This window comes from Trachurus japonicus, chromosome 16 (genome assembly GCF_045865225.1).
Source record: "Trachurus japonicus isolate A0001 chromosome 16, Traja_1.0".
In the NCBI taxonomy this organism is placed as follows: Eukaryota; Metazoa; Chordata; class Actinopteri; order Carangiformes; family Carangidae; genus Trachurus; species Trachurus japonicus.
The window spans coordinates 42,325-57,466 of NC_140922.1; positions in this window are offsets into that span (position 1 = coordinate 42,325).

The following is a 15,142-nucleotide window of genomic DNA, read 5'->3' on the forward strand; positions in this document are numbered from 1 at the left end:
GAACACCTACATCTATGAACAAAGTACAACAGTCATAAGTAATAGAAAACAAAGCAATAGTAATGTTTATTATTAAAACTCCATTAGCATACATATGAATATAACCAATCACTTATCTTTGTTTCGTTTTATTTTCTATCATAAGTCACCTTGTATATTCTGTATCTTTATGTTTTGCAGTTTTTAGTCAGTTGTTTAACTTGTGAGGTTTTTCTTGCGTTTTGGTCTTTGCTTCAGATCTGCATTATCATCATGTAAAAGAGGCCAAATTCTTTCTTTTATTAGTTTTTGTGCGATGGCCCTGAGAACTCAATGCATTTCACGGGCACACAGACAGTACAAATTCAGAAAAGTGCTTTATCAGTTTGACCTGTATCTGCAAAAACTCACAACATCTGCAAATACATAAACACCCACTAAGAATTCACAACACCTCAAAATTCAAGTTTCAATTTGAGTGGTGTGTACTGCATTTGTGTCTTTGCAGGTGATTTATTTAGCTGCACTGCATCAAGCTGTCAGGGCCACTGTTTTTTGAGATGGGACAACATTTTTTATTTAATTTAACAATTATTATTCCTCTGATGAAAACATTCTTAACTGTATAATACAGCCATGATTGTATACAGTGATATGCATCATACATGAAAAGTCATAGTATTTATTTGCTCTATACAGATGCATGGTTAAAGTGTTGAAAGAGAAGGACAAGAAAAAAAGTACTATTTAAAGGGGAACTATGCAAGTCCGCTCGCTTTTCCGCTGTTTTCGAAAAATCAATAAATGGAGCGGTGGAAAATGTTTCATAGCATATACGATGTTACGGCGCATGTGTTCTAACCTTCATGAACAAAAGATTACGGGTGTTGCGGTGTGCAGAGACGAGAGCTGGGACACCGGGCGGCGGCCAGGTACTACACTGATGTTGCAAGGTTGGTTTTCAGCCGTGAGACGGCAGATGGAAGACAGAGAGCCTCCATTGTCACTCATAACAAGTCACAAGTCATGTAGTTAACTATCACAATTACTCCAGAGCTTTTTAATTAAGGTAAAAATGTAGCATAGCCACGGGAGAAATCCTGCTTAGTTCCTCTTTAATTCTGCCTGCTTCTGATATAAATCCATTTGTAGACTTTAGTCAATAGACTTCAGTAAAACTCTTTAACTGTTAAGGGCGGTGCATGTTGGAATAGCCTTCCAACCCCGATTAGAGACAGTTCCACTTTTAATGCATTCAAAAAACAGCTTAAAGAATGGTTACTGTCCCACCAAACCTGCACCCATGACTGAAATGCTGATTAGCACTCTTATACAGTATTACTGTAGCCCTTATCTCTCACTACTGTAATCTATTGTGTAACTACCTCTCTTATATCTATGCAGATACTATTATCTGTCTTCTCATTTCCTATTGTTATAACGGCTGCTAACATTCTGTGCACTTTATTTTTGCAGGTGGCAATGTGTTGCCGTGCATTGTCACCTGCTGAACAATTGTAACAATATAACTAACTGCTGCAAACACCCACTTTTCCTATATTTATGCATTATCTGTCTTTTTATTTCTTATTGTTATAACTGCTGCTAACACTATGTGCACTTTATTTTCACAGGTGGCAATGTTGGGCAGCGGTTAGCTGCCTAGCATTGTTACCTGCTGTACAATTGTAACAATGTAATTATAACTGCTGCTAACACCCACTTCTCCTATACCTATGCAGATACTACTATTTGTCTTTTTATTTCTTATTACTGCTGCTAATACTTTATGCACTTTATTTTTCCACAAGTGGCAATGCACATTGTTACCTGCTTTCTAACTGTTCTAATTGCTGCTATTATTCTCTATCCTCGCATTTTTATGCAGATTGTTATCTGTCTTTCTACTGCTACAAGTGCTGCTAACATTCTGTGTCCTATTATGTTTGGGCAGGTAGCAGTGCTGCATGGCATCGTTATCTGCTTTCTTTTTTTCCATTGTTATTATTATTATTATTATCTGTGATCTGTGGTATGTCTGTCTGTTTTTTAATGTGAGGACTACGGATGGAAACTAGCTTTGAGCTAAATCCGGCACACTTACAAAACGCCACGGCGATAAATTGTTCATTACTGTAATGTGCACTGTCCTCGACAAATAAACAATAAATGAAAATGAAATGTAATTGTTTCTCGATGAGCATGCATCAGTCTGTTGTATTCTTAACACATCAAGGTCCTATAACCCATTTTCAGGTATGTCTGTAAGTGGGGAAAATTAACATCTGTAGCCCGGAGTCACATAGTTAGAATATTATTTAAATAAGCTCATTCTGTCTAAATACTGATTTTGGCAAGGAAATCTGATGGGCACAAACTTTTTAATAACATTTTTGTCCAGTCTATCATTCAAATATGTAACATTCACCTCCAAAAAAATGTGGACGTAAAAGTTATTGAGGGGCCAGGTTTCATTTAGGCTGCAGCAGGGTTAGTTTAACATCACAGTCTTTAAGGAGAGAGGTTTCAGTGTCATGTATCCCAGCAGAAAGTGGAGAGAAAGAACCCTGGTGTTGTGAAGAAGCCGTGTGTGACACTTCAGCGGCCTGATTCACAACACCAGCTGACCCTCCTCACCTCCACACACACTGTACAATGCTGCACAGCACAGAGTGTGTGACGCAGTGTGAACGAGTTTGTCTTAAGTGACCGAGACACTACCCAGTATCTCCCCATCTTTGTAGCAGACAGAGACCATTTAAGTCTACCTGATTTACATTAAACATTAAAAGAAGTGCATTAAGAACACTCACCTGTCCTCTGGAGTGCACCTATGTTCTTGGACAACTGACAGCTGTGATGATAGTGAATTTTTGTGAAATGAGAAGGAAGCAGGAGCAGAAACAGAGCAGCGTGAGTGCAGTACAGGCGAGTTCCACTGGATGGCAGTTGGCTTTCAGACGCTCCCTCTCCCCTCTGGCAACAACAACTTCCACTGAACCTGCAGTAGATGAGAGAGACCTTGCAAACTAAAATTTAAAAACAGAGAGAAAACCTGAAGAATCACATGACACATAAAGGTGCCAGTAGAATCTCAATGTGACTCCACAATGAAACACAGGGCAGTAACAGTGTTTGGTTGCCTTGGTGCTTTGTTATTGAGGATGGGGCAGTGATGGAGCTGAGAATAACTTTGGTTTCACAGTGGTGAGCCTTAATCCACCTTGAAGTGTGTATAGGTGTTAACAGTGAAAAAGGTAGTGTCATCAGATAGTGTTATAATATCATGTCTTAGTAAGTACAATCCTCTGTAGGTTTGCTATTGAAATAAACAGACAATTGCAAAAATCTCACACATCAAATAGTCTTTCAAAATGAAGTATAATACTGTAACATTAAATACAACATCCTTCCTGTTACAGGTGCAGGACTGAGAAAATACAAAAATAATACAAATTTGGACCATGTTATTTTCTTAACTATTACTTTATTGGTCAACAACCTTCCTTTACACATGCTCCCAACAGAACAACCCAAAACCTCGAAATGTGATAGATGTGAATACTCTAAAGTGATAAAAGTGGGATTGAGAACTTTCCTTTGGCACGGTGTAACAAACATGAGGCAACCTGTGTTTCATCATTAACTTGGTGCTTATGTCTGTTATTTGTCTGTTTTTAAAAGCAACACATGTACAGTATGCCTATATGTTCTTTTAATTGTTAGTCTATTGCTATTGTGATCTTTTCTGTTACCTCCTACCGGGTCAATGCTTAAAATAAAAATGTTTTATTTTTGCCTTGTTGTTGATGATGAGTAAATAAGCCAGTGGTCATCCTAAAGTACACTTATGTTTTAACTGAAAGGTGCTAAATGTACCTAAAACAATGAACCGTGTTGCTGTCAAATGAAATATGTGGTTCCAGTGTGAGGTCTCACTGACTCTCCGTCTTACATGACCTCCAAGACAAAACAAGACGTTGAAATTGACATTTTAGAAATTGAGTAAGTAATCTGAAATTAGTTTTGCACCCACACTTCAAGGTCTTGGGCAAACAGGTGGTATTGACTTATGAGTATATCCAGGCTGAATCCATCTGTAAATTAGCCTGGAAATTATCCACAGTTACTCTCCAAAGTGTATCTTCAGGCTGATCAGGACAGAGGCAGATCAGCAGGAAGAATAATTAATGCCTATAAATAAGAGAGCCTTCATGGACTGTATCCACTTGCAAATGAAGGCTCAGGCTGAAAATCTGCACTTTATATTTTTCTGTCCCCGTAATTTTAAGTTTGTAAATCTAGAGCTTCTAACCACAGACCAAAACTTTAAGGACTTAATTAGTCCATAACATTACATACGGTGTGCCAGGAGGCTGCTTCCCCTGGTAGACCAATAACAGTCTGCCCATTAGGAATAGCCACTGATCTGTGTCTGTTTCTCTGCATGGGCTGGCAGTGGCACAACAGTCGCTGTGGTTTAGACAAAGCAACACACATGAGATAACTGTGGGAAACACACAACTGCAAAATGAACTGATCCACTAATCCACTAACTGTGTGTGACTCCTCTGAACTCAACAACTATTAAAACACGTGAGTAAGTTACAATGGGCCACTGACATGTGACATGTTATTACCATGAACACACAATACGTTTATTTAGAACACCCAAACCCACACATGCCATCCTGTGGCCCATATACTCTAGAGAGTTGAGTGTGTGTAACATTCTGCTGAGAAAAGTCCCCAACAAATTCATTACTTCCTAATGTAATGTGACATTTGCTTAAAGCTACAACACCCCTGACACTTTAAAAAATGCAACAATATATTTGAGACTTTTTTCTTCAGTCACTTAAAAATGACATTAATACATGTTCTTTCTTTGTTAGCATAGTTACAGTAACACAATCACACAGCCATGGATAAGAGAAAAATAATTAAACTGCTACTTCTACATAAGAATCAAGCACTGCTGCTCTGAGGCCCCATCCACCCGAATACGCGGCTTCACTGAATCCGATCTTTTTCTTAATCGTTTTGAAAAAAATCTCCGTAAACATGGCATCGTTTCCAGAAATATCTCCGTCCACATGGATCCACTGAAAACGACCCAAAACGCTGTAGTACATACTTCAGGCGTGTGTGGAGCGTGTGTGTGGCGCTGTAGCACTGCCACTAGGGTTGCAAAATTCCGGGAATTTTCAAAGTTGGAAACTTTCCATGGGAATTAACGGGAATATATGGGAGTAAATGGGAATAAACGGGAATAAATCCGAAATTTACAAAATTGAAGGTTGGCCCTTAACAGGGAACTTAAATGTAGTTGGAGAATATATATTGTAGCATAATCTTGGCTAAAACAACCAGATTTAATGCAAGTGCACTTGAATATCTATGCTATTCCTCCATCACATGCACACAGCACACTGCTTACTGCAGGGCTATTGAGGCCACACCCCCTACATGCACTGTGCATTCCTCCATCACATGCACAGATGATTTCTTGAACCCTGGAGGCCATACTGTTGAGGCCACACTGTTGAGCCCAAAGCACAAGAGCGGGGCTCCTTTCATTTAAAGGGACAACAAGGAGTTTTTCACACTACATTTCCCATGAGCCTCCGTGCGCACAGTGAAATAATTGGACGGGCGTAAGACGGACGAAAGCGAAAACATTTGCCAAAAATGTTTTCATTGATCAAGAATGAAAGTTGGAGGTTGGAAGACAATCAGATAAAGTCGTAGTTCCGACCATAAACCGCGATTCGGCGGCGTTATTCCCATGACCCACAGGGCAGCATCCGCAAAACCGAAACTAGGAAATGCTGGGTGAGCCGACCACTAAATAATAATAATAACAGTAATGTAGTTCATCCACATTAATATGAGACTTTTGTCTTGTGTTTGTTCTGTTTTACTCAACATTCATGTTTTTGTTGTTCAGTAAAAGAACTGATTGTTCAAACAAGAATTAAAAGTTGACAAAGTCCTTTTAATTGTATTATTTTGCACGGATGTCTGCTTATGACAAAACAAAATACTTACATATATATGTTTGGATATGATACAGCTTGTTAAAATTACGCCCAATTTCTAGTTAATTCCCATAAATTCCCAATAATTCCCATAAATTCCCATAATTCCCGTGGAAAGTTTCTAATTTGGAATATTTCCAAAATTCCCCAGTTTAACTTCCCATGGAAAGTTTCCGGAAATTTACTGGAAATTTTCCGCCCCTTTGCAACCCTAGCTGCCACACATTAACACTTAAGACAGAGAAGAAGACGGGAAGTCCCCGTTGAAATTCAAGAGAAGAAGAAGTCCCCCGCTGTATTCAAACTCAAACATGGGATTAAATGTTGACAGGGAGTCGTGTCAGAGTATCTATGACGATCAGTGATGATTAAACAGACGTGATTCAGCCACAGCGTCTGAGTGACCCGACGGTAGTCGGCCGTTGTTGTTATGTCCATAGATGTGGAGCTGCTGCAGCGGTGTGTGTGTGTGTCTCAGGTTACAGGTAGAGCGGTGGGGGGTATGACATCATCGTTTCAGAAAAAATCCGTATTGGCCGTCCAGACGAAAATGCTGGGGCGGCGTTTTCAAATTTTCCCACTCTGGGACCCATTTTCAAAAAATACCGTTTTCACCCCCCAAAGACGCCATATCTGTGTGGACACGAGGCCGATCCGACAAAGTATTTATCCGGATTCGAAAAAAACGGATTCGTGTGGACGGGGCTTGAGTCATGGACATGGATTATCTCTTTATACGTCACGTTTGAACAGTAATGAGATTAGTGGACTACTACAGGTATATCCAAAAATAGCCTGCCCCCTGTCAGTTATCCTAACAGGAATAGATGAAACTGAGAGGTTTGAGGGTTGAGTCGGGACAGCAGGATTTGTGACAGCATCGGCATCAGCAACAGCAGCAGCAGCAGCATTGTCAGGGACAAGGCTATATGAATCGCCAGTGATCTGGGCAGGGGCCTGCTGGAGAGACCATCAATTAAGGTTAAAAGCAATGAAGTTTATGAAGTTCCGGCTAAGTACACCGTCCTCTCTTGTTTAGATGTAGCCCATCATGTTTAAACAAGTCCCACTTGGTCCAAAAGGAGTCAAACTGGCTGATAAAACCGAGACCAGTGGCAGTAGAAAAATTTTCCATCCATTGGTGTAGGCTAAAGAGCCGGCTAAAACGCTCAGGGGTCTCATTTATAACCGTTGCGTACGCACAAAACGGGCCTGAAAGTGGCGTACGTGACTTTCCACGCCAAGGTTGTGATCTATAAAAAAACAACTTGACGGGAGAATGTGCGCAGCCCTAAGCAAACTCTGACCCATGCGTACGCAGGGTCTGGAGGAAAAGGGGAATTGGCGACACAGATGGTGTGGTGGTGAACTGAAGTCAGACTCAGGAAATGTAGTGAGAAGAACGATTATGTTTTTATTATCAGCCGTCACACATTTAATTTCAACCTGTATGCGTTAGATCCATGTTGCCACGGTGATTTAATTCAACAGCGTTATTTTGCATCGGACTGGTGTTTCAGAAACATATTCTTAGAATCTAACTGAAAATTCAAAATCAAAATTCCTTCTCTATATTTAATTACCACCATCTCTCCGTCATATTGTCCACTCCCGGAGCGCAAATGAGACCCCTGGTCCGAAACCTGCACAACAACAGGTGACTTTCATGAAGGAGCAGAGAAACCCGGCGCTGACACGGAGGGCTCCGAGTCAGCGAGTGACCGACGAGGACGTTTGCCATCGGGGGCCATCGGGGAAGGGGAGCCCGAGGGAGAGGTGGAAGGGACAGGTGCACGGTGCTTTCTTGCCGCAGGCTGGGACACAGTCATTCTGTCAGCCGGCTGAGAGGGGGAGTGATCGGGCAGCTCAGGCTCGGTGAGCGGGGAGAAAAAGTTACTGAGCAGGATGTCAACATCAGGGGGGTCGTAGAGGGGAAGGGAAAGACGGTTGGTGCCTTGCACTATCGCAGCGGAGAAATCAACTCGACAATGTGATTAATGTAGGCTGAGTATTAGGAAACTTACGGACAGGGGCCTGAGACAGGCCCGCTGCGGTGATTTCGGCTCAGTAGATTTTGGTTTTTGATGAAGGGTTAGGCCAGTGTAGGTAGAAAACTGACAGCTGACAGGTATTTCCCATGCTGTCAGGTGAGGTGGTCGGCCGGAGCAGGACGTTGATCTGTTAAAATCCGTTAAAAATTGCTGAAATTATTTACCCGGTTAAGCGGTGTGGTTTAAGACGTGCAATCTGGAGAGCTGTATTGTAAAAAATAAGGCTTAGTGTGGTTAAAGGTACTAATGGTGTCGTGTTGAAAAGGGTGGAGGATGTAAATGAAGATGTAAAGGGAGAAAGGAGGAGGGCACCTTGTAGTAGGTAAATTGGAAGGGAATAAGTAAGAAAAAATTACTGACTTGCTCTGTGAGGCTGCACCATCAACACTTCACCACCCTTTGCACAGGGGTGCCACCAAGCAGTCCATCTCTATCTGTGTGTGTGTGTGTGTGTGTGTGTGTGTGTGTGTGTGTGTGTGTGTGTGTCTACAGTATGCAAATGACTGTGCAGTTGTGGCCCACTCACCAGGAGCACTGAAAGCTACCCTTACAGCTGCTGCAAGTGCCTATGGCAGGCTGGGTCTCTCTGTAAATGTAGCAAAGACTGAAGTGCTGTGCATTGAAAGGGAGATACAAAACCGGATCAAACAGGCATCATCATCATTCGGCCGACTCCGAAAAAGGGTCTTCCATAATAAAGACCTTAAAGCAGAAGTAAGCGGAATATTTGTGTTAATCTAAGTCTTAAATAGTTCTATCTTCCGACAGCAATCACTTACATAGAGTGTTTGGTCCGAAACACGGGTCTGTCAGTCACTCTGCTCTGCTGTAAGCCGAGGAGAAAACTTTCCTTGTATCCTACAACCTTTATCCAATGAGGAGAGAGAACGGCATAAAGGGGCGGTCCTCTCTGTGTGTGCAGCCAAGGGATGCGCGTGAATGTGGTGACGTAGGGACGAGGGCGGGGACTGCTAACTCCATCGGCTGACAAGAAGTAAGCCAAAACGACCGGATCGCTTACTTCTGCTTTAACCTCCACACTAAAATTTCCATTTACAGTTGCCCAGAACCATCAGCTTGGCCATGTCATCAGGATGGCGAAAGATTGTCAGACACATAAAGTCCTGTATGACCAATTACACCTTGGCCGCCATTCAGCAGGAGGCCAGAAAAAGCGATATAAAGACCAACTCAAATCCTTCCTTCCTGATGAAGAAATGCAGCCTGAACCTGGCCCAGCTGGAGGCCATTATTAAATGATAGGATCTATACTAAGAGACAGAAATGTAGCTCGGCTGATTGAGCCAAGTGAAGGAAGAAGCTCTTGTTATATTAATCCTAATGTGAAAATAATGGAAGAAAGATTAAGTCAGATTAAATGATTAACCCCACAATGAGGTGATCAAGAAGGACGATGTTGTCATATGTAGTCAAAGCAATTAAAAAACCTGATAGGAAACTGGAGTTGTTCCTAGGTGGCCTGTAAATAATCAGTGCCAAGACATGTTGGTGGATTCCAATAACCATAGCTAGGTACTCAAAGTATGTGGCAGCACCAAGAGAACATACAGTACATGAAAATGAAAAGCTGTAGTCAGGGGGGGATGCCTCAGTAAGAATAGCATTTGCAGTGGAGGACAGCCAGCACTCGGTGAGGAAGAAGAAATGCAAATGATATTTAGTTATAATGTCATTAATATAAAAGGTCTTATTAGAGCAACCTTAAAGCCCCAGTATGTAGGAATTACCCCCATCTAGTGGTGCGGTTGCATATCTGAACGTATTCTTGATGTTGCATTCACGTGAAATCGGGCAGATGTCAGACAGACAACAAACGAACAAAAAAAATTTTTCACTGAAAATTTTGAAAATTAGGCCCTATGTTCCCACAGTCCTATGTTCCCTCAGCACTATGTTCCCACAGCCCTATGTTCCCTCATTTCTAAGAAATTTGTTTTCACTGAAAATTTTGAAAATTAGGCCCTATGTACCCATAGTCCTATGTTCCCTCAGCCCTATGTTCCCACAGCCCTATGTTGCCTCATTTCTAAGATTTTTCTTATTTCTAAGAATTTTCTCAAAATTAAACTCTAAGTCAAGTCTTTTTTATTTTAAAGGGATGATTCAGAGTAATAAAACCTAGGGCCCTTTGCACCATGACCTCGAGCCAAACGCCCCCCCCCCCCGCAAAAAAAGCTTGTTTTCCCTTGCTCTAACAGTGGTCGAGTTACCGCTATTAACCGAATGGCGCTAATGTTACCAAGCAGCTATCTTAAATTACCCCACTAATAATGTCCGGAATTCCTGGTGTATTTACTGTACAAACTTTCTAATGCTTCATTTACTACTACTAATGCTATTTGTACTAGAAGTTTGTTGTCTAAATTGCACTAACTAATTGGAGGTGGGTTTAATTTCGGTATAAGGGTTCATCACTCAACCCTATGTTGGAGAAGCGGTGTTGGAAGGGGTCAGCCCTGTGTTCCCAGGGCCCTATGCTCCCAGATTTAGCTAAAAGCTACATTACATCTGTAGTCAACTGCTACTGTGTAATTGACTACCAAATTGGGAGAAATGGGGATAAAATCTGATGCAAATTGATCATAAAGGAAATGTGGTAACATAGGGCCTAATTTTGGAAAGAAAAAAAAAAACCTTAGAAATGAGGGAACATCAAGGGGGCAGTTGTCGGTCTGAGAAGTGAAGCTCACTTCCACGTTCAAAAAACTGCAATCCCCTCGGCTTCCTCTGGGGGCTGGTGTCAGAAGGGAGCATTCCCCATAGACCCCCATGTTAAAATCGCCGATTTTACATCCTCAATAAACATGTTAAAAGCCTGGTGTCAGAACGTTTTTTTGTCTCAATCGATAGTTTCTACCCCCACACACACACTGAGGGGGGTGAATTTTTTTTAAACTCTACCATTTTACTGTTATTAGGTTAAAACTCTGGCCAATTAGGGCGCGGAAACGTTGAGTGACAGGTCCGGAGCGGTCCGTGGACAGCTGCTTCGAGGCCAGTGGGCGGGTTCTCGGCCGGCCAATCCAACATGGCGCTGTTCAGGCCGCCATATTTGAGTCACAAAAACGACTCCCCAAAACCAATGGGTGACGTCACGGGTGCTACATCCATTCTTTTTACAGTCTATGGGGAACATAGGGCTGAGGGAACAAAGGGCTGAGGGAACAAAGGGCTGAGGGAACAAAGGGCTGAGGGAACAGAGGGCTGAGGGAACATAGGGCTGTGGGAACATAGGGCTGTGGGAACATAGGGCTGAGGGAACATAGGGCTGTGGGAACATAGGGCTGAGGGAACATAGGGCTGAGGGAACATAGGCACGCTCCCCCTACGGTCACGCTGCCACTGAACCTAAAAAATGGTGATGCAACATGGCAGCCAAGGTTTGGTGCGCCCCCCCTTGTATAAGCTATTTGTAACGACTTGTAACAACTCATTCTAAGGTACGAGAAAGCTTTCATTTGTATGCGGTAGATTTCTAGTTGAGAACTTCCAGGGATGACAGTGAAAGCACATGATTCTTTGAAAGTCATTGTGGTGTTCCAAGGGACTGGCAGCTGGAGCCTGTCACAGTGGACACACTAAAGGGGGACGGCTCTCCATTCCGACACACCTCCACTCCGAAACACCGCTGTTCCGACACCCTCCCCCCGCAGCTGTAGGGTGCTGAACCGCATGACTTCTGAGCTAGTATAAAAGGACAGGATACTGTAACGTTTACACATGCATTGTAACATTTGTCTTATGAAGTAACGTTAACGTTGTGTTGTGGTTAGATTAATTTAGGGGTGTGAAATTGCCATATTTTCTGTAGTTTCATGGAATATACATGCTCACAATTCAGACAAAATAAATTAAGAGTGTGGTTTATTTCTTTGTTGTAGAGTGATCATCTTTCTTCATACTGCAGGCTCAACAACAACGTTCCTGTGTTGCGTCTGTGTTGAAGCAGAGCTCAAGCAGGACTTTCGCCTCAGCCAAAAAGCCATGCAGGGCCTGCAGAGGTTACTGCAAAGGGACCAGGGGTCCGTTTCACAAAGCAGGCTCAACAAACTGAATCAAATCCTGAACTCTGAGTTAATCTACTCTGAAATAGGAAACTCAGAGTTTTGGGTTTCAGAACAGGTGATAACAGTTAGTTCAATCAACTCTGAGGTAACTTGACCCCGAGTTACGGGGAGATGAAAAGCCCTCATCAGTGGAACAAAGATAATATGATTCATGGCAACCAGCAAAAAAAAGCCTTGCCCCTCGCACTACTCAAAGTGGAGTGACATATGAATGCTGACGCAGAATCACAACACAACCTGCAGCGTGCCATCCTTTTTCTCAAGCCAGAAGATCTCCAAGCAGTTGGATAAGGATTTGGCCAGCTAGCAGGGAGCCTGGTATTTAATTAACAATGTTGTGAGTGCTATTGATGGCTGCCCGGATTAAACCCCCTCATCAGCACAAGGTAGACTTTTTAAACTACAAGGGCTTTTTCTCCATGAACACGCAGGCAGTTTGTGATTCATCAGGTAAATTATTTTATATCTATGTGGGATACCCCGGTCCTGCACACAACACACAGATCATGAAGAACAGCAGCTTTTTTAGGGCACAATGGTACCCTCCGGCAGGTTATATCCTCCTGGGTGATGGTGGCTATCCCTATTTGGACCTGCTAAGAGAACCTGTTAATGGACAGATCCAAGCCGCGTGGAGGCTCATGGTAAATGTAGTATGAAAACACTTTGCTTTCCAAAACTCCTCATTGTCCCTTTAAGTAAAAATGTATAAATATGAGAGAAAAATATATGTAAGGAGGATGTATGTGTCAGAGGGCCATAATGAATTATGTCTTATACAGCCCCTCATACAGTACTGTGGATTCACACTGCCTCAGGAAGAGTGCTCTCGGACATCAACACCATCTCTTTTGTCTGATGAGTGTAAAAAGGTCTTGCACAATTTAAAGTTACACTGTTGTGTTGAGTAATGTCAGCAGAGTATTCTCTTCCTGATCAGAAATGAGATAAAAACAACAAAGTTTAAAAGCAGTCATCAACTATGGCTGCATCACAATGGGGCTCAGTTTAAGCCAATGAGATGCGGTCCTGATGAGACTGTGTGGAGATGGCCACTATGACAGCTGCCTGCTGCTGTCCACGAGCCCAGGGTAGTGTGTGTGTGTGTGTGTTTTGAGTGGGGGGGGGCTGTCTGCATGAACCAAGCAACCGTGTGAAATCCTCCATTGACTCTCTCCTCCTCTGTCCTTCACTTTGTCTGCTTCTTTGTGCTCTAATTCTTTCACTCCACTGGCTACACTTTCCTCTCACCCTCTCTACACATGCTGTTCCTTTCTGTCCCTTGCATGTCATCCAGAATACAGCTAGCCTCACTGATTACAACTCCTTTGGTAAGAGACCATCTTTGATATGGAAATGATACCGCCACTGTGTAGGATATTTACACTGCACTGATGGTGGGTGTGTGTGTGTGTGTGTGTGTGGGGGGGGGTATCTTCAAGGAACTCTGTTGTAAACTGTTTTGGGACTGAATTGGGAGGGTGCATTGTATCTGGGGCGTTTTGGGGAGTGGGTTGGTACCCACTACCAACATACACACATCAAGTGGTAGGTGTGGATGATAGAGTCACTATAAGCCAATAAGGTCTTTAATGTTGTCAAACCTGCTTAAGCATCACTATACTCACGTGATCTCAAGGAAAATTCAATCTAACGCAACTGGACTTGGTTATTTGTCTAGGAAGACATTTCACCTCTCATCCAAGAGGCTTCATCAGTTCATGTACGCATCTGACCAGGCTGGGACTGGTCCAACTAACTGGTGTGGAGACCCAGTATTTAACCTCTTGTGGGGGCGTTCACAAGACCGATGATGTCACTGGAACCCTTTGTGCTCCATGTGCCAACGACAGTCGTTGGTGGACAGTTGATTTCGACTTGTGTCATAACGACAGTCGTTGGAGACACATAAGGCCTTTCGTGAACAGTTGTTTTTCTTAGAGGCTAGATTGTTGAATCTCCTGGGAAGGGATGAAAGTGAAAGGGCAGCACTATAATGCGAGCAGGAACTGATGATGCCTCTTGGATGAGAGGTGAAACGTCTTCCTAGACAAATAACCAAGTTCAGTTGCGTTCGATTGAATATTTCTTGAGATAACTATGTGTATGTCAGACATACAATGCCTCCAATTGATCATGTGCCCTTGCTACTTGGCCACAGGGATGTCCCTTTGGTTGAATGGTCAGCGCGCAAACCCCGCCCGGGCCCTCCTTCGTCCTGCCACATATGACCTGGATGAATGAGAATATCCACAGGCTTATACCCGCGTGCTCAAAGAATAGAAATGTAAGCGTGCATTAAAGGGATTGTAGCATTTTTTAAAAGTGGGATTGTATGATCTACAAATAGCCCCTAAGTACTTTAACTGCAGTAGAAGACTCTCTGCACTCCTCCCGTTAGCAACGCCAGCCCATAGCCCTGCCCAGAGATTTACAACATAAGTGTTGTGAACAGACCCAAAGAAACAGCCTATTTTCGCGGCCTAAAAAAAGGTTTTACCAAAAAAAAAACCCCACAGTTCCATTGTTCGCTATAAAATATTTTTTTCCAGCCCTTCAAAGTGCAGGAAAAACGCAGTTTTTATTTGGACCTAACCAACTGCTGATCGGACGGGCGCTTACCCTGGGTGGAGGGATATGAGTTGGTTAGGTCCAAATAAAAACTGCGTTTTTCCTGCACTTTGAAGGGCTGGAAAAAAATATATTGTAGCGAAATGGAACTGTTTTTTCTGGTAAAACCTCTTTTAGGCCGCGAAAATAGGCCGTTTCTTTGGGTCTGTTCACAGCACTGTATGTTGTAAATATCTGGGCAGGGCTATGGGCTGGCGTTGCTAACGGGAGGAGTGCAGAGAGTCTTCTACTGCAATTAAAGTACTTAGGGGCTATTTGTAGATCATACAACCCCACTTTAAAAAAATGCTACTATCCCTTTAACAAGTCTCAGGCGATGGGAACAAAGAAGTATGAGCTTATGGTGGACATC